The following is a 21,895-nucleotide window of genomic DNA, read 5'->3' as shown; positions in this document are numbered from 1 at the left end:
TTGACGCTCCAACATGGATCCCTCAACAAGCTCGGAAAATAGGATAAAATCTATATTCAGTGGTATGAAATAAAAAAGCTTAGAAGTCACAAACTATTTAAAAAACTAAAGAATATAAAATAATTAATTAATAATTAAATAATTATGGTATAACTCAACATTTTTTGCGAAAAGTGACATGCCACTGCTGTCAGTCTGTACATATCACTTTGACTGTAAGTGTCTGCGAGTTTAAACTGTGTGGGTCAATTTGAAATGGATGTAATTTTTGTACCATGGAAGGTTTAGCAGAAATAGTATCTCTTGCCTCTACAGAACAGAACCTCTGCGAGCAAAATTTAATTTGCTGCATGAGATGGAAACAAATGAGTTACAACAAGAAAAAGGGAAGGAGGAAATAGATGGATGTATAGTAAAATGTCTGAAGAAAAGAAAGATTGAGATAAAGCCACATACAGACTGGAGTTGGACTTCTGGACGCCGTGACCTCTGTGGTTCTGGCTGAATGAAATCTTAATTGGCTGGGCTGAAGAATCAGGTTATGAATGAGGTAATGGAGCTGAGTGAAGATGACAAGAGAAGATGGATGCTGCTTGTGCCACAGATGCAGGAGAACTGGACTCCACCACACCATGTGATGAGCCTGGCAGCCCGACACTACATGGAGTCAGGTAGGAGCACGGCTGAAGGTGAAGCCGGCCCCAGTAAACTCTCATCTCTGTAATGCAGAGACCTGGAAGATAGCCCGAGGAGAAAGAGGGCCATTACAGTTCGGCAAGGAAAAACAGAGAGACTTCACACTCTATGCTCGGACTTCTTACCAAACATGACTGTACTTGCTTACCTCAGAAATTAATAAGAAAACTAGAACTCATTCAGAATGCTGCAGCTGGACTTTAACTAATACTAAGAAGAGAGATCATATCCCTCCACTGTTCGCTACTCTGCACTGGCTGTTTCTTTTAGAAATGATTTTGGATTCCTTATTATTCATAAAGCCTTAAATCACCTCGCTTCTTTTAACATCAAAGATTATCTTTCTTTTTATACTCCTGCCAAAGCACCATGGCCTTTGACTGCTTTTCTCTTTGATGCTCTGCATGTTCTACATAGAAACACTAGTGAGGAAACCAGTGTTTCTATGTGTGTTTCTACTTGTTTCCATGCCCCCAAACTCTAGAACAACCTGCTGCTGAGACATTACAAGTGCAACCTTCATTGCCATTTTAGAAGAAGTGAAAAGAAAGAAAGAAGGAAAAGACCCATAGTATATGACTCTGTATATGTTGTGAGGGTGTATGTGTATACGAGTGTGTCTGTATCTATCAATGTCATCTGTCTATCAAAAACTAGTTACCGTTACATTGTTCTCTTGTCTTACAGAATACACAAAAGTAAATTATTGGTAAGCAAGTAAGTTATTGGTATTTCTTTTCTCTATCTCTCTATCCATTGCATATTTGACATTTAAGTTATCAACAAGTAATGAGAAGTAATCAGATTGCATTACTTTAAGAATGTGGTTAATTGCAAACAGTTTTTAAATGCCATCAGCAAGAAATAAAAACGGAAAAAAGAGGAGAGGAAATGGAGACTGATAAAGCTAACAAAATGGCAGGGCTGACTCTGCCATTACTGTAATGGCTTGTTAAATTTTAAGAGTGACTGTGACTCAGATGGCTTCCATCAACCTGTCTCCACTGTCGTCTTTATCACCCAGTTTACTGAGAAACTAGAATGACTGTGTGTGTGTGTGTGTTTGTTTGTATGTGTGTGCGCGTATGTGCATGTGAGAGTGGGTTTGTTTTAAATTTGAGTGTCTTTGTTTATATATATAGTCCAGGTGTTTTAATTTCCATACATTTGTGTCTCGCATGTGCAAGAGTTTTATGTCTGCATCACAGAATTTATTGTATGTGTGTGTGTGTATGTCCATGTGTGTGCGTGCCTGTGTGTGCGTGTCTGTGTGTGTCACAGTAACAGGCCTTGTGCTGGTTTATAAGGTTTATTTGGAGGTTTATGTGGTGGCACTCGACCTGCATATATCTCAGCAGGAAATGTGGTCGTTATAGTCTCCCCCAAGCTAACACACACACACACACACACACACACACACACACACACACACATACACACACACACACACACACACACACACACAGGCTTTCCAAAGAGGCGTGAAGTTGCATACCTAAACAATGACACCTTTAAACAGATGTTTGTAATTTATATAGACAGTCATTAATCCCAAAACAAACAGCACCCACACACATCCTGCTGCTCTTTCTCACACACACACACACACACACACACATACACACACACACCTTTTTGTATACTGCATTTCGCAGTAGAGTATCACTGTCTTCAGTCTATTTTATGTACAGACTAGGTGTCACTGTAGTGCTTAAAGTCACAACAAGCTTTAGTGTAAGTGTCATTTGTTATGGATTTCTGTGAAGATCGTGTTTCCTATGAAAGTCACCTTGTTATAAACAGATACACACTCATTATGTACAAAATTTGAACATTTTGAATTAACTTTATAATTTCATATTGACCACAGCTTCGTGAATGTGAGAAGTGTTCTATTTATATCTTCCTGTATTCTTTTGTCTACCTGCCCACATACAACCTCTGTTTGATACTTGATCATTCCAACAGAAGGTATTTATCTCTGCATTGCCTCTTCCAGTGCTTATAACCATTTCCTCCTCCTATGTTAAGGTATTTTTATGACATGCTCATTGTCTTCCTTGAGCGCTTTGGGCTGGGTCAGGAACTGTTGTTGTGTGGGCCTGTTAAGCCCTTTGAGACTTGTATGTGACTGTGGGGTTATAAAAATAAACTTGACTTTAGTCGATAAAAAAGCGTTTTTCAGTATAGTTTTAATGCCAAATATGTAGGATATTGTAGCTATGAAATGCAACCTGTAACATGCCCACCACACTTTGCATGCACACCATAAATATAAATGTACTTGTGAATGTAAATGATCCATCTTCTTACACTCACAGTAGGCCACCTCCACATCAATTTCCTCACCTGGCTGACTCTTTATACACCAATCACTCGAGATGTATATTGTGCAGAAAACAGTATGTTATTATTTCTGTCCATATATGCTTGATTCACAGTAAAACCTGTATAGTGTATAAATGTATAAAACGAGTAAAATCTGTATGTAAAAATTGGGATCAATAACTGAAATGTACCAAACAGTCAATAACTGATCCGGAGTGAATCCTAACAGTTGGCGCCTCTTCTAAAACCATCAGAAGTCAAAGTTTAGGGTGAATACAATGAATAGGAATGCAGTAAACCATAACAGACTATGTTAAACGACAGCACTTGAGTGTTTTCATTTTTTGCTCAGATTGCAGATTGACATTACATCCTCCAAAGATCCTCAATTTCATCTTTTCCCCTCCAGCCTCTGTGCAGAAAATTCATGCATCAATCATATCCCTGTTTTGCTCACTTGGCTTTTATTGCCGCCTGTATTTCAGCGGGTTGAAGTGCTACTGGAAACTTCCACAGTGCTCTCTCTTGTTTAAGTGGCCTTTAGAACACAAGGCCTCTGTCGCCTCTGCTTTGGCTGGAATGTTATCCTTTACTGGAATGGAGGGGGAAAGGGACAGTTGGGACAGCTGGGGGTGGAAATTATGGAAGAGAGAAAAGGCCACGAGTAGAAAACGTGATAGATGGAACATGATATAGAGAAGAATTAGGCAAGCTATGGAAATACAGGTTTTCATTTTTGTGATTAGTTCCCTTCTCTGGTCAAATGTGAGCTTGTGGGTGGATGAGTGCAGGTGAGCAGACAAACGGTGGCTGGGGAGAGATGAAATACTGATAGATGTAAAGGAGTGGACAGGGAGACAGAGGGAGAGACAGAGCAGTACCATCTCAGAAAGAAAGAGAAATCTCAGCACTTGCAGTGGAGGCCAGCTGGTCATTTCACTGTTGTGCCTTTAAGACATAAAGCTGGGTATGACTTATGAGTGACAGAGGTTAAAGAAGGATGGAGAAAGAGTAGAGAAAGAAGGACTGAGATCGATCAGCAGGGTTGATGCGCCTGGTGGACCATTAAACTGGGTGTCAGAGACAGGGTTTCTGCCAGCCAAAGTTCCACAGCGTCAAAATTTACAGCAGGCCCCTCCCCTAAGCATTCTCATAAAACACAGGCAATCCATTGTTGTACAGGCAGACCCTTGACTGAAGCAGTAGACCAGAGTTGATGTAGGATTACTGTAAAAATACAGGGTCAGAGGAGAGGAGTTGGTTGAGAACATAACCAGCACGATTATGCATTATTAATTACTAAATGTATGTAATGAATGTATGCATGAATATGACGTAAACCAGATCGAAAGGCAAGAGACATTCAGAGACAATAACAAAAGAAAAGAAGGCAAGCCATTAAGCAAAGTGCTTACTGACATCTTGCTGTCAAATTATTAACAGGTGCAATAAATATATGAAAACAATACACATATGTCACACACATAATAGAAAAAGCCACATTTTACAACCATACATGATGATACAGAAACTGATTTTGTCATTGTTTTGTTTTTTTACATGCTCCACCATTTTGCTTGAATTGGCTGCCAAATTTGAATGGGTGTGCCTAATTCTATAACGTGTTGTATCTCATGAATGCATTAGTCTACTACTGTAACCAAACATGGTGGACACAAACACTCACTACTTATGCAAAAAAATGGCCCTGGCAGAGGTATGCACTCTTTGATTAATCCTCTAATCTAAGTATGTATTCTACTGCAAAATGGTAGGATTTGGCCTTCATTGTGATGTATCTTTTATGTGTCCATTTTTCCCAACCTTGAAACATAGTCGCCCCTGATCTGCTTATCGTTCTCTCATAATTGCTTCATTCATTTCCATTAAATACAATAAACAAGTACACAACCCAGCCTCAGTCCCCTGCCATGTTTCATCATGGAGCCAGTATCATACTGCGCATGTCAGTCTGCATAATGACTTACATGTATATCACAACTTTGTTCAAAGCGCTTTCTGTCCTCAAGCCATAATGCTACATGCTAACAAGACGCACTACCCACAAAAGGCTTGAGGGTAGTGATGTCAACTTTAGTGGCATCAGCAGTGCAGCCACAATGACAGACAGAGAAATGGCTGGAGGTTTTGAGCAGAGGCTAACAGAGCACATTAGAAATGTCTCAGCACAGCTCGACACTGATAAATATCCCTGCCAGAATATTTGGTTTGAAACCATTCTCAACTGTCGCCATCTTGGTTTACACAGTATTCTTTCTCCACAATTTGGTATAAGCACTATCACTGCTTGGCCTCCATTATCTGTAAATGATGGCGCAGATATGACCAAACACATGGGAGGCTCAGCCTTTGCCAAGATATACATATTAATCAGTGTCACTGATTTTTGATATCTAATAATGTTGTGGATTTCCTTCCTTCTCTTCGCATCTGAGCTGCAACACCTGTCAATTAAAGTGACAACCCTGATCCTGGTAAGCTCAGAGTAAAAGTTTAGAATGAGACAATTTTCTCCTAAACCAACATTTAACAGTAAGTGTAACACATAAAGGTTTGTAAGTGCTAAGATTTGGTCTCACCTCCTAAATTATTTACAAGAGTTGGAGAGGTCCCCAAAGTCAGTTAGAGTGATGAGATGGCTGGGTTGTTGGACCATGAAGCTATTCTTGTTGTCACTGACCTCATCAGAAATTCATTAACTTGGCCTACAAGAAAAAAAAACACACCGTTTGATTTCTCTCACACAAACCCCTGTGTCTGTAGCACTCAACTTGCTGCGTTTACAGACCCTGGGAGAAGTTTGTTCACATGCTTTGTTCATAAGCTCCCACCTCACAGTTCAAAAGTCTTAATTATTGCATGTGATGCATTCCTATACTCGTGGCTGGGATACAAAAAAGCAAGTGTTGAGCTGGTAGGATGCCTGGAGTGTGAAACATTTTTGTGAAAACAGAACATCAATGATCTCTCTCATGACGTCCCATGAAACGAGAGCTTCATTCAGATAAGATACAAACTCATTAGCTACAACAGCTCATGGCCATGTTTTCTAAGAGATTGTGCCCATTGATTACTTTAACAGCATTCAGTGACTGCCCCCTTGCCTCCATTTAGAAGAATTCCTTCAAAAGAAATACACCAAACTGGGAAAGGACACATTTATGCACAACTGCCTATCAAGAGGTGCACTTTGATCCAGATCTACTTGACATGTTTCTTCTAAAGATGGTAAAAGCTCCAATAACGCATGTTTGCAGAGCATTGTCATGACTCATGTAAGATCTGAACATTCTATAGGCTATATAACTTCTTGTATGCATCCAGTTCACTTATTTTTGGAAGATTAGAATTCAGCCTTAAATCCTACTGCATTTTAAAGGCAGGATTTCTGGAAAGGTAGATATCTTATCTGAAAAACCACAGGACACTTCCTAAAGGTTCAAAGGTATGTTGATGGAGCTGATAGCAACCAGATGACACAAGTGAAACTGCAATAGAGAGCCCCCACAGCACAATGCCACCTTGTGTACCTGAAATACTGAGGCCAGTCCTGTCCACCACATGTAACTGTCTTAACTTACTGGCCCATGCTTATTGTGGCTGTTAAACACTACTGGGCAGTTTGGGTGATTTAACTAAATAACCAAAGTCAATCTCTCGATCCCGTTTGTTCTCTTGTGGTGAGGGTTTAAGGTCTCTCTCTTCATCCAGCTAACTATGATGTTGCTTCCTGGTGAGTCATCTGCACTACAGACTCACATGTACTGTATGTCAACATGCGGATGTGTAAAGCACTCTGGCATGCGGCTGTAGGCTGGGGTGCCTACAGGCCAAAATACAGCATTAAGTGAGAAAAGGCTTTGACATTTGTCGACTGGCATTTATTGCGTTTTGCTTAGGAGCCAAAGCCCCACAGCAGGACAGTATGATATGACGTGTCTTTGTTACATTATTTTATTCTTACTTTCTCTCTGTCATTGTTCCATGCAGCGTTTGCTCAACTCTGTCTCTCTTTTAAAGCCTGAAAATATAACCTGTTCACTCACTCACGAGCCTCATTCTTTGTGGGTGTGTCCAACCAGATATGTTATGTGCTGCATGTTATCAAGGCAAACGAATGATCGAATCAGAGCTTAAATGGGAGTACAGGAGATATGCATGCAGTTTTGATGTTTTACCCATAATCCCTGCTGTATGACACAATCAAATTGAAGGAAAATAAGAAAAGACAATATGTTGAATTTTATTTTAAAGGTACATATACCACTATTGAAGATAGTCTTTCAGTGAGTGTTTCGGTAATGTTAAAGATGTATTAGATCAAAAACGTAGATAGGGGTTCAGCTGGTCTAGCCATAAACAAAAAGCGTTTCAAGGAACAGGGCCAAAAAAAACAGAGTGCAATAGTTTGCATTTGGTATTAGATGATTTGATGCATTAATGCACCGATGGCACTGAACCCTTACATTGTCTCGACAAGAACAAGGAAGGAGAATATGAAGTCTCTTTGTTGTCGTCGACTGTTTGACAGTTAGGATGCTATGTGAAGTGAGAATGAGATGAAGTGGTTGAGGCTGCACTCAGAGTAGTAGAATGGGGATAGACAGACAAAAGATGGAGAGAAAGGAAGATATCACTCATACATTGGGTTCCATTATCACCTGTCAAGATACCTTGTCCCTCAAATGAAGCGCCATTCTGCTCCACTACAATGCCAGCGTGCAAAGAACATGGGCAGACACATACACACACAAGCTCACACAATGTATCGGCAACTTTTACAGAAACCACTTTTTCTGTGGGGGAATGAAGAAGTGTGATAAATGATTTTTTTCAACTGGTCTCAGTTATATTGTTCTTTAGAAGACATTTTTCTTCTGACAGACTACTATCTGTCTACACGCTAATCACAATTCTAGACAATGTAAAATGTCTTTATGTGTCCAGCCACCCTTTGCTTTTCCATGTTTCAGGGCACTGAAGCCATTTCTTGCGTGGCAAGACCTCAAGGGTCCACTTTGTTCCTCAGAACAGCGAGCTGAACCAGGACCGGAGTGAGTCCAAATTATTTTCAGTCTCATTGGTTTATGCCCTGTTCTATTGGCTCAGGTAGGTGTGCTGATGGGGATAAATTCATTGTTTAAAAAATGAAATTCACGCTTACTACTTATCCCCTGAGAGCATAATGGACATGTCGAACAAGCAAATTAAGAGAGGAACTACAAGGCTTATCATGCTGCTGTCAGGGTTGTTGTTTTCTATTTTTGGTTTGACTACACTTTAGATCAGGTCTAGTTATCCAACGGGTGAAATTAATCTATGCAAATCAGGTTCAGGTAGGTTTTTCAGGGGTTTGTTTTGGTCTGGGTCCAAAAGTTTGGATTGATTTAGACCTCTACTGGACAGGTCATTCTATTTTAAACCCAGTACCCTCTACCAGCAGTGTGACAATGGCAAATACACATCTGCAAATTCAAAGATTTTGACAGTGAAGCAAACACGCCATCCACTGTGCTGTACTGCAGATGAGCTCATTAGTTCTCAATCAGTACTTACAGCCAATGATTTACATGCAAACTACTGGATGGATTACATACAGTATATGCAGAATGGAAGCATTATTCTTGGCTTGATCACAGCTTACATTCAAGAGAACGATATTAATTCCTGAGGGAATATGATATACTTTCATTAAACCACTTCAAAGCAATGAGGAAACAAAACAACACATATACACATATGTCATAAAACAAATTCAATAAAGCCAAACACAATGCTGTTACTCGTTATCTGAGGAAACCTAATCAACACTAATCAAAGCAACATGAAGGAATATAGAGCAATATAGAAACAAATAAGGAGTAATAATGTAACTTAATTGAATAAATCCTTACCATAAAATCTTTGCATTGTTGATTCTGCATTTTTACCTTGATATTATTCTGCAGGATTTCATATCATAACATTTCTATCTCTTCAGAAGAGAACAGAGAATTTCAATACATACATTTGTTATTGTATATCTCATCTTCTCTATGACGGTGTCAGACCATATTGGGTGCTCATGTGTGTAGGTGCTGGTGTTGTAGAGGTTCAGGGCATTAAAGATATATGTATTTATGCTTACCTTCCACTTTATATACATTTGTTTCTGCTTTCATCTATGAATACATTTCATGTTTTTGTTTGTGCAAGGCGGCTCTTGATATGCATGTGATTGCCTTTTTGAACTTATGTATTTGAATATGAATGGCGGTTCTTTGTGTACGTCTCTGCACGTCTGTGGGCGCAGTTGATTACATATTTTGTGTGCATGCCTACCTCTTTTTGAACTCATGTATGTGCACACATGACTCTCCAATGAATGTGTGTGTGTGTGTGTGTGTGTGTGTGTGTGTGTGTGTGTGTGTGTGTGTGTGTGTGTGTGTGTGTGTGGGTGTGTGTGTGTGTGTGTGTGCGTGTCAATCAGGGGTAAGTAGGCCACCTGATCCCCTGCTGAATAATTGATGTCCAGTCATGAAGGGAAGAGAAATGGAGAAAGAGAAAACAATGCGGATGATGGAAGGATGACAGGAAGACGGGAAAGGAAGATAGAAAAATGAAATAACCATGGACCCCTGCGGCCTGTTGGATCCAGGGGGAGGGAGAGAGCAAGGGGGAGAGCGTGATAAGAGAGGAGGAGGAAAGTATCGCATGAAAGGCTGTTGGGTTTTAAGAGAGGGAAGAGAAAAGAGAGGAAGAAAAACCATAAAAATGGGGGGAGAACTCTTTTTTCGGGATTAAGAGAGCCAGGTGAAGCATAGGAGCAGATAAAGGATGCAACCACAAGGCAAAAAAGGGAGGATGCTCTGGATCAGGTCTATGAAAAATGAGCAATACTAATGCAAGGACAACATGCTTTTAGATGGAGGCAGGTAAACACGAAGCTCAAACTGCAACTTGAAACAGAGAAAGTATTTTACTTAGAGTAATTTTCCCTCTGTTTTGTAGTCTCACTTTACATTTCTCTCTTCCTTCCCATTCTCTTGTCTTTGTCTCATTAACAGTCTTTCCTAGTCTATGTCCCTCACTGTCTCTCACCTTTGTCTTCTATTCATCCTTCTCTATCACAATCCCTTTTCTCTCGCACTCTCTTTCCCTTTGTTCCTGCCTCTCATTATCTCAGCGGTTACATATTGATATTTTATGTTATGATATAATAGCAGATTAATCAGTTTTGATCTTGATTTTCAATGAATTTCACCCATATTCTCCTGTTTTAAGTACCTTTAACAACAACCAATTTGTCACAAGCACAGTTATTGCTTTTTTTTACCACAGAAAATCTAGAATAACTTTAACCATTTGTCAAAAATGTTGCCAACTTAGAGGCACAGTGAGACAGAGAAGCATTTGCCGCTTCACAAACACATGGTTATATTGGTTTTCATTGAAAAATGGGCTCTGACTTCACATCTTCAGTGTTGGTAGGAAACAAAATCGAAGCGTCCCAGAGGGCGTTGATCTTCTTGCCAAGTATAGATTCCCTTTATTGTCCCTCACACTCGCTCCAGTTGGAGTCGCAGCCGTTTCAAACCCTTAGAATAACTGGCTGTAACTTTATTAGGAAATGTTTGTTCTGTACAAAAATTGCCACGGAAGGTCAAAACACCTAAATGGAACTCTGTGTGGTACAAATGAGATGAACATGGATTTCTAAAATTCCCCTGAATATATTAAAGTAATTCTAAAATCACATTTGTTCTTGACAGCAGCGTATTTTTCACAAACTGTCAGTATATTCTGTCGGTTTGGAGAAGTGGATTTTTGGAGTCCAGTACTTCTCCTTTAATTGTGTCACCTATACTATTCTATTCACCCCCCTCTCTTTCTGTCTCATTTAATATTCCTCTCTACCCATCTCCTTCTCTGTTCTGCTTTGTCTCCTTGCCTCATCTATGGTAAAGTATATTCTATCCATCCAGAGACTTACCCTCAGTTTGCAGCATCATTTCCTGTATTCTCATGTCCTTACACCCCATCCCACACACACATAACTCCTAGTTTCATATCTACCCTTTCCTTATCTTCGATTCTTCTTTATCTCCTCTGTACTCTTCACATTGCCCTTCCTCATACTGCCACTCTTTTTGTTTCCTAATCTAACATCTGCATCTTCTGTTTCCCTTTTCCCTCTCTCATCACCTCATTTCTTCTCACCTCTCTCCTCCATGTCTGCTTCCTTAAAGTTTCATGTCTTAACCCTTACTTTAAAGTCACCTTCATCAAATTATGGCGGTTTGTTTTCCTTCGGTTTGGCCGCAATGGAAACTTTTTTCTGCTTTTGTTTCTAGCTCTGTCTGATCTCTGATATTGGTCTTTTAGTTACTTTTATTCTCATTTTCCTCTCCTTATGCATATTCTCTCTTTTTCATGTATACATGTGGGCTTTATGTTGTACTTTCCTGTCACTTTGTCCAATCTCTTTAATCTGTTCTTAAACTCGTCTTCCCTCGCTAACTTTCTCCATTTGCAACATCTCGTGAGACTGCCAGTCAACCTAGAAGAAAAAACAAAGAGCCCAAACCGAGCACATGAATGTTAACTACTATTTCTACTTAACATCGAATGGCAAATGGAACAAGAGGAAGATCAAACCAAGGTAAAGTTCCTTTTCACATACAAGTAAGAAACCTTTGCTGACTAAGAAAGTTGCTCCAAGGCCATTTAGTTCTCCTGTGTATTACAAGCAAAGTGTGATCAGCATCTAAAAGGGGACAGGTGAGATTATACCACAGTCTCCAAAAATCTGGATCTAGATTACTGTAATTCAGACCCCTCTTGTAACCATTGCCCTCTTACAAAATGCAGCAGTCAGACTTTACGCAAAGACCCCATGCAGGGGTCACATTACTCCAATATTGGCTCCCCTGTCCTGTTGCCACATTAAGTCCCAGATTAATTTAAATATCCTCCTGAGAAACTATATGATCTATAAGACTATGGCCCTTTCATATAACATAGATTTGTTTTCATCCTATGGGGGTAGATTCATAAAGCTCAGTTTAGAGTATGTGTAGGTGTGGATAAACAGTTTCACACAACCATGTTCCATCATTCATAAGTAAACTGTATATTACTTCTTTTATTGTTTGCATTGACGAGGCATTGACGAGAGTGGTTTCCCTCATATGCATCAACGTGCATGCAACATTGCACTTCATTTTTTGTTTTAATTACACAAAACCCCTTATTTTTATTTAAGGCCTAAAGTGTTTAATGCTATTGTTCATCTGTTTTGCAAAGCACTGATGCATGTCTACATACAACATTATTCATTTGCCTCCTCTCTGCACTACAGAGCAACCCTCACACCATGAACTGCCTTAAGGCTCAGATTGTATGCGCACCCTGCACATTAATCTCTGTTGTATTTTACTCTGATTGCTATGGTCATGGTAACCTGGTGAATTCCTCACAGAGCACTGTGTCTTTGAGCGCTGAACTCTTAACTCGATGTAGAAATTTGAACCTATCATGCTGTTGGTACCAGTGCAAAATACTCTGCACTTTGGGGCAACAACACAGAATTTAATCCATTAACAATGTCAAAGTGTTGGTGTGCATCTTCCAGGCCAAAGTCAACTCTTAGTCAATCCTGGGTCCAATTGTTATTGTTTTTCCATGTATTTATCTTTCTCCACACAACTTCAGAGTAAAGTAATGGCAGAAAATGTTTCAGCAATCTAAAGCATCAGTGGTAAAAGCCTGGTCTTTGTGTCTTTGCTCTTACAATTACAGTGAAAGAGCTTCCTTTTACACATACAATTCCTCACCAACGTTCAAAACAAACACTCATACAGTGACAACTATATGATTGAGGAGAACTTATTACTTCACCGACTGTTTCCTCATGAGGCCATGAGATGCTGCATTTTAAGTAAGAGGCACATAGTGACTGGAAAATTCTCTGTCACTCTCAATCAGCGTCACTAACTGTTCTGTCCACCTCCAAGTGTAAGCTACAGCAGAAACTAAATGGGCTTAGTCACCTTCTCTGTGGCTTACTGAGGGATATAAAAAACATGAAATGTCTGACAACACCAACAGAATAACAAATAAATGATGCAAGCTGAAGGAAATTGTCACAAAATAACAGCTAAAATAAATGGACAGAGGGAATTCATGATGTAAGGCCTCCTGTAAGCAGCAATCCCGTGATAGTTTGTCAGATTGTGTGATTAATACCTGTTAACTCTTATGACAAGCAGGGGGAACAGGCAGAAATGCAAAATCACTTGCCTCCACGGGAATACAGCACTGGTCGTAGAAGCTGTCCAATTTTGTCATCTTTGTCTCAAATTGAAGACGCAGGAGGACATTAATTGTGAGTGCTTTATTCTTTGGATGGTCATCTGTGACAGCCCCTAAATTCTGTTGAAAACTTAAGAAAGTGTCCCAGCCAGCGCGTTATTTCTGTTAATCAGTGCAAAGTATATTGATGGAGAACATCTGTCAAATTTGTTATAAAGCTGTATTGCAACAAAATGTTTTCCAAACTTTAGCGTTCCACTAATGTCCAGCTCAGTGTTGGAAGAGGGAGATTACTTTCTGCATCTGAAGCCGAGCCTTTTCACTTCTGATGTAAACTCTTTCAGAACATGAGCCAAATCTTTCACTGGATAATTGAGCGCTGAATTCAGCAAAGAGGCGAGAGAAGAGAGGAGAGCTTGACATCCTGACATGCTCTGAAAAAACTTATGTTCCAAAAATAAAAACAAAATGTGGACTTTTTTAATTATCTTAACTTGTCAGGCTTCATGCAAACATTATTCCCCTGATTTGAAACCCTTTCAATTTCATACTGCATTTTGTTCTAAGTATGATTGTCACATAATAGGACTGTTTGGGCAATTACCGCAGCTTTCATGAGGGAATTACTTTTGCACTTCATTAAAACGAAGCAAGCAATATAATTGCGTCGTTTTACATCTTCTTATCCCTCAGCTCTCCCTTGCATCCATCTCCCTCTCTTCATTTCTTTTCTCCGTGAATCTCTCTCCCACATACATATTCCACGCAGACACACATAAATTTATTTGAAATTGCAAATAGCTTGGAAGAGTAAGCCTCTTGCAACCCTAGAGAGATGAGACTTGGATTCAAGGTTTTTACTTTGAAAAAACAATGCACTTATTATGGCATTTTGCCTGCAAGGTAAATCGCTTTCCCCTCTCTCCTCACTTGATTCTCTCAATCCCTCCATTTGGCAAAAATGATTTAAGAGCTTGTCTAACGCAACCGGAACCATTTTTGCTTTGCACATTGCATGTTGTGAGTGTGTATGTCGTGCGTGTAAAGGATGTTGCCTTGAGATCAACCTCTAAAAGGCCTTGATCATTCTAGCCAGACTTTTATTACAACATCAAATCCACCTTGGTTCCTTTTTGCTTCTGATCTGCAAAATGACGTCCTACTAATGTTGCCCAACTCCATGTGCGAGCTCTTGTACTCCCAAACCTTGACTATTGCCTCCCTAGCAAATTGGCCAGCATGTTTACTTGGAGCTCTTCAGATGATCCAGAATGCTTCACAGTGTGGTCTTCAACCAGTCAGAAAGGTCACGTCATAGCCAGCCCTTCTCATCTCTATCTCCACTGGGTTCCGGGTGATGACTGCATCAATTTCAAGTCCTTAATATATTCCTACAAACTAGTGTTCAGAACAGCAACCAGCTGCCTGAGCTAAATAATTGAGGTTTCATTTCATTTTTTTGATAATGAACATCACCTTTGTAATTCCACCAGAGCAAAGCCCGACGCCTCAAGCTGCTCCTCTGTGATACCTCAGTACCCAACTACATGGGATCTTCTGTATTATATATTGTATATATATATATGTATTGAAGCAGGTCTTCAGTTAAGTGTGTTTTATGTTCACCTTAACCAATATGCAAATTAAGAAATACCGTAGTGGTGGCTTGTTTTTTTTTGTTTTTTCTGTCCTTACCAACATAGCTGGTGCTGTAGTTTATTAATTGCTCCATACTTGTGTTAACTTAATGCAGCCACTTATATGGAATGAAACTGGACTTTTCCATTCACAAGGTACTTGCTTGTGTTGTGCTATACTTAACCCGCATGTCACTTTGGATAAAAGCATCTACCTGCATAAATATAAACATAAATACACTGCAAATGTGAATATTGCTTTGCTGCCATGTTGAGTTCACGTCTCTTCAATTGCATGTCCAAGTTTCTTTGCATTTAAATGGTGTACTTGTACTGTATGTATTTATCTGCAGCACATAAGCGTGCTGACCGAAGGTGTAGCCTTTGTCTGTCTCTGTTTTCCCCTCCTCTCTGCTGAGGGAAAGCTATTTCACTTTATTTGCATTACAGCAAAGATGTAATATAGCACATAGCCGACTCAACCCGACTAGTAAACACATTTGACGTTCAATCTTATCATACAAACGCCTGTATTGGCTCCTTTGTTTTTAATCTCTTCTGACCTTGTGTGCTGCTTTCAGAAAGTGTCTGCAAAGAAATCAAGTTGAACAACAAACTGTAAAAGGAGTTGATTAGAGGTTTTCCTATATTAAATATTACTAAAATAACACTACAGCAGCTATAGCAACTATAGCAACTCCTGCCTGTTTTTCCTCTCCTAACCTTGTATTCTTACAGGCATTTTCCAATCTGTAGCAGTACATTTAGTAAATCATAGCAGGCGAGAAGAAAAGTGATAATTCATATGTACACTTTGTATTTAGAAAGTTTCAAACATAATACAGTTGAGGTTAGCTTGAGTATAATGGAAAATAACCCCCAGGCTGCAAATATCTGCGTCACCTCATGTTCTCAGTTGTGCAGGGTATTTACTAAGACTGGTTATGTCAATGGGCACTGCCAGTTCATTTGAATGCACTGCGGCTATTTAAGGACGCTTCTTTCATTCGTTATCCTGGTGTGTCTTCTCTTCATGAAAGTGTTCGAGTCATGCAAAATTTTGATGTGAATCCAATTTCAATCCGATTTCATTACAATCTCTCTCTCTCTCACACACACTCTCAGGCTATTCTGAACCGCTGTCCTTTCGTAAACATAATCTACCACGATGATGATGTCTCCTTTTATGAATACAATCTAGTGCTGCAAAGAAGCAAACACCTGCATTTCATAGCTCTTTGCTGCAACGGTGACCAGTGATGATAAATCAGCCGTAGGGATTCCTGTGCATATGTTTCCATTCTCTCCTTCCATGTTTTTGCGGTTCAACATCAGAAAACCCTAAAATCAGTTTTCATCAACCTAAACACACACATTTAAAGGTTACTTCTTTTTTTTTAAGGAATGCCTATTTCTATGGATACGAATTGACATTTATTGAAAATCCCAGTTGAAGGAAGTATATAACAGATAAGTTGAGAATCTGAATAGGAAATGTAATATTTGATTTTCTTTTTACTGCAGGGATCTTTTTTACTGTGTTGCAATTTGTGCCAAACCAAAAAACCTTGGACTACAGCTGCATATCTCCCTTTATGTAATAACATCCTCACTGTGTCGAAAGTACAATTAGAATGGAACGCTGTTTACCTGGGGACTTCGTGTGATTCGTCAGACACATTACATTTCTATCAATTTCCAAAGATTATCATCGCTCCCTATGATGCGAAGAATCTGTCTCTCTGAGCCGACGCAAAAGTAACAGCTTGTTAACCTTGTCTTCATCTTTCTAGATTTTGATTTGCATTTCAGCATCCTGCTTCTTCAAATGGTTGTTGGTAATTCTTAAGAATGCTCAATCTAGACTTGCACCCTGATGCGATTCAAAGACCATGGCATGTGGGCATGGGGCCAGTTGGAAAGGAACAATGTTTTAGATGAAAAGGAGAAAAAGTGGGATAAGGTGGCCCCACTAGTTTTACTTTGACACTGAACACAACTATTTATCTCCTACAACGCTGTTGTACACAACCCGACTGTACAGGTCAGCCCAAGTCTCTGTCCCCTCGTCTCCTTATACATTTTAGCAATGTGTGTATCTTTTCAAGTATATTCTAACTGTGAAGCAGAATTTATACAACACATCTATAAATTACACCATATATGTGTTACTATCTATGACATAACAATTCTTTTTGAACTCCCACAGTAGTTCAATTTGAAAATAAGTTCACTGGCCGCTCCGGTTCCGATTGTTTCCGCCACATTGGAGAAGAATAAGAATGGAAAGAGCCAAAGTGGTGAAAAGAGTGAATTCTGCTCCCCAACTGTTCCCTCTAGGTCCTAATCAGTGCGCACAGCTCGTCCATCTTATTCCCCAAACATCTCACGTTACCCAAAATGATCGATGGGGCTGGAGGTTTCCTCACTCTCAGCTTTGCCCAGTCTGAGCCCCGAGTCTGAATTGGAAAGTTGAAGCGGAACGTAGAACTGCTTCCTGTATTTGTTGTCAAAATAAAAACACAGTACCGACCAGTGACTGCATAAGAGCTTTTCTTTTAACAACCACCACACGTATCTACTGACAAAGATGCACACAAAAGGTATGGAATAAAGACACCTGGCAAAAAAAACTAAAAGAATACATTTTGGAAGAACAATAGCTGTTTGGAAGAAAATGGGATGACTTCTGTCTCTGAACTCAGCTCCATGTCCAGTTGTGTAACTTGTGGTAACCTTTGTGTAAATGAATCATGCGGTCTACAGTCAGATTTGAAGCTTGCTGCATCGTGTGAGTTGAGTCCTCAGGGTCATTTAGCCACACATTTGCAGAAAGAGGCAGATATATAGGGGGTTAATTGGGAGCAGACACACCTTGCTGCCCCAGTCACCCCTCCCAGGCTCATGTTTAACACCTTCTCGGTTTGCCACACATTTTATTAATGCAAAGTGGATTTTAGATGACCACTACTCGTCTGATGTAATAAATGAGCCATGATCATATTCCCTAGAATCACTCAGAGGTGCTTCAGGCCATGTCTCACAATTGCACATGGGTAATGATCTACAATAAATGATTGCTTTAAAAATGCAGTTGAAACATTTCTGAAATTAGATTTTTGGCAGTGTGGGCTAGTGGTTAAAGACCATCTTGTTGCGAAAGGTCAGAGGTTGAAGCTATGTGACAGCCCTCAACCACATAAATGTCTGAAACAAGCCATTCAGCCTATACTGTACCTGCTCACACTACTTCAGCACAGCAGCCTTTCAGCCTTTGCGTCAAAATAATGGATTTTTTAAGTTTTACTTTGGTAAATGCCATTTATTTCTAAAAGATAATAAAGTGTTTACAAAATACATTTTGTCTGTCTATTTCTTTTCTGAAACTTTTTTTTTTCCCATTAAAAAGTCTTTATGGAGTATTATGGATTTTCTTTTCAACTGGGGACCTGTAACTCTTTGCACACATACAGATTCGGCACCTTATGTGAAATGTAAATGGAGTTTTTGGATTCAAATATTCCACCGTGTGACCCTTCATCCACCTGCCAGTCATTCAGGTCAGAGCAGCTGTTTTGCTCCCGATAGCTGATGCGAAAAAACCCGCGTCATCATCACTGATGGAAATGTTCAGCCCAAAACAGCACATCAGCAAAAACCAATGTACCCGGTATTGATTTTTAATCACAAAGGAAACTCCCTCAAGACAAATGACTCACTGTCAGTAAATACAGTATGTATTTTAAGGGACTGTGTTTCTTAAATAGCACCAAAGCGGTTGTTTTCTTCATTTTTCTAAATAATTTCTTCTGGTGGCAGCTAATACTGAGGCTTTTCTTCATTTACCCATCATTCATTGGTGTTACTGTTTCCATGGCAGCCAATTCCTTCCCAAATATGACTGTCTAACTGCCCTCTTATGACTATGAACATGCTTTAAAAAGATTCTAAATGATTTGACTCATCTCCACCAGGGTCCAGCAGGCTTGGCTTACAAACACATAGTTGTCCTTTGCTGCTGTTAAGATCAGTTTGGTGAAGATCTAAACATTTGAATCCAATTAAAGGGAATAAAATATTCACCTTCTCATGTTATTCTTTTCATTTATGGGTCCATGTACAAAAACACATTAATCCAATTGTACTCTTACTTTGTTGCAACACTGCTGTGCACACAGAGTGAAAACAGATTATTTAAGGCTTGCATCTGAAAAATTCAAGTGGTGCTGATTGAGCGGCTGCACTGGCCTGGATGTGTCTAACCAGGTGTGAAGGCAGGTAAATGAATGTGTTACATGTTGATGAAGCTCTCAAGGTCAGGATCTCTGAAACTTTGCCAATGTCTAACCTGCACTCTTTTCAATTTTACAGTTGACAATATTAAAATCATAAACAAAGCAGAATATGACCCCTAAAAAGCAACATTGATATATGGGTACAATAAATCTGCATCTGAACAGAGAGGAAACAATTTCTCTTTTTATAGTACTGGTTTAGATTTTAGCAAGAGCTTGTTTAGTTAATTTTCTTCTAAGTTTCCCATCATCAAATCCTAAATGAAAAGTGTAGGTCACACTGTTATTCAACTGTCACGCTGGAAATTATCTTAATCATTTCAAACATAAAACAACATTGAGGATTCACTGTTTATTTTGTCAATTACGGATACCTTGGTTTTGTGCTGAAAACCATTTTAGATTCATATTTTTACAGGCTGTTAACTTATAAAGGGAAACTCTTGGAAGATGTATTAAATACCGGGATAAAGGAGTACTTATTGTTCTTGAGTGAAGTCTGGGTTCAGCTGTATTGTCCCATGCTCTGCTGGGAACTTTGCGTCATCATACTGTATATGAAAAGATCTAATTAAACCCATTCATATTCTCCACAAACTAAAATACTGAATGCTGAAACTTTGCATATTGCCATTGTTGAAGTCATAGCAGGAGAAGGGCGTCACCAGTTATGAACACACTTTTCTATGACCCGTCATCTTCCTGACATAACCCTGGTGCTCTGAAGAAGAAAAGGTTGTGGAAATGCATACAGGCTCCTGAATAGGGGGACAAACTGTGAATGTGTGTGTGTTAGAGAGAGCGAGAGAACGAGAGAGAGAGAGAGAGAGAGAGAGAGAGAGAGAGAGAGTGAGAGAGGTATACTGCATGATGGGAGGAACAAGCAGAACAGCATTTCTTAATGGCACATCCCCATCTAGAGGTGACTAAAATCATTTCACCTCGTCTGTACAGTAAGACACAACACAAACACAGTCTTGAGTGTGTTTCAGTGAATTGGAGAGCGTCGTCCAAAGGTTTAGCACTTTGTCAGATTTAGAAATCGAACAATGTCTAAAGACGAAATGTTTTCATGAATTCTCACAGTATAGAAGAAGTGCTGCAGACGTTTTGACCTTTGGCCCTGGCTCCATTCACTGTGCATCCTGCCAGTAGGTGAAACTGTTCCAGAACCCCAATTTTACAACCAATTGCAACTCAGCAGCAGCTTCAGGTTTGTTTACTCAAAACAAGGAGGCAATATAGAGGTTTGTGTAACACATAAGTGAAACTCTACGTGCCCCCTGAACTGTATTTTAGTCAAATGGGCGCCTCTGGTAAGAAAACCCTGCATGTGTGTGTTACTGTGCTGTATTTAAATGCATTGCTGTGCATTTTGGCGTGTTGGAGTCTGACACAGACACACAGCCGGGTTTACTCATTTGGAATGCAGTGTGATGTGTATAATTTATGTTTGTGTTTCATTTGCTGCCTCTATATGTTTGCATACAGCACATCCAGTTTTTGTGCTGTGCTGATTTTTCTACCAGGATAATCATTTGGAGTTGACGTGTTGATTGGAGTCTTGTTTGTTCACTCGGAGAGCTGATAACAGTTCTGGGACGAGAGTAAAAGACTAAAATGATTAAACGAATCCAGTACTTGTGTAAATAATCTAGTGATTATTTTTTACATGATTAAAATTGGCACTTTTCAGGAAATATGTAAATATAAAGAGCTGCGTGAGCCTTGTGTTGCAGCACAATTAACCCTTCAAGATCTACCAATGTACCATTGTCACTTGGACCCGCATATATCTTATTATACTAAACCAATTCTGTCACTCAGCATCAAACAGGAAATATTCTTTTTTTAGAGAAGGTAAACATTACTTTAGTGTGATTGTTTTGTCCCCATTTTTGTCCCCACCTGAGCGCACCAAACTTGCTGTTTCAGTTCAGACTGTGGTGTGTTGAGCTTCCATGTCAGTTTTGCATAAATCATGCCTTTGCTCCTAAAGTTAGAGCCATCTATCAAAGCCATGATCCATTGAACATGCTTTCAACCATGGGCCATGACCAGGATCAGCTTAAAACACGGAGAGAAACACGGAGCCCCCAGCACTGCTCCGCTGCCAACTCTGACCTGGAAAAGTGAATGAAAATGAATCATTACATCCAACAGAAAGCTGCCTAGAAGCATGTTCAAAACTGTGAAACGCAGACCCCCTGCGGTGTGTGCTGTTATGTAGTTATGCAGTTCCTCAGATGTTCTTCCTATGTATTTACAGTAATGAAATCAATGATCTGCTCTGGCTCAGAAAACATGCAGCAATTCAGCAAGCCTGGCTTTGATCGTACGTTTATGGTGCGGTGGCGCTTTCAGGGCTGGCATCAAGTCAACTCTGCTGTTTCAGGAGTCCGTGGAGCCACAGTCAAAAGGACAACCAAGCCCCCATGTTAATGACTTTTATCATATCTTTGTACATAATTCCGACTTTAAACTACCTGAAAGAAATAGCTTTACCAAGTGTCTATGATGTCCTCATTCTTTTGCGTTCTAGGATATCATCACAAGATAATTATCCCCTTCCCACGTTTTAATAAGTAGTGGCTACAGCTTATCTTGTGCACATTGCTTATTTTT

The sequence above is a fragment of the Genypterus blacodes genome, unplaced genomic scaffold (genome assembly GCF_046128005.1).
Source record: "Genypterus blacodes isolate CSIRO-AG114 ecotype Tasmania unplaced genomic scaffold, CSIRO-AGI_Gbla_v1 ptg000037l_1, whole genome shotgun sequence".
NCBI lineage: Eukaryota > Metazoa > Chordata > Actinopteri > Ophidiiformes > Ophidiidae > Genypterus > Genypterus blacodes.
The sequence above is the reverse complement of the archived record's forward strand: the minus strand, read 5'-3'. Positions refer to the sequence as shown.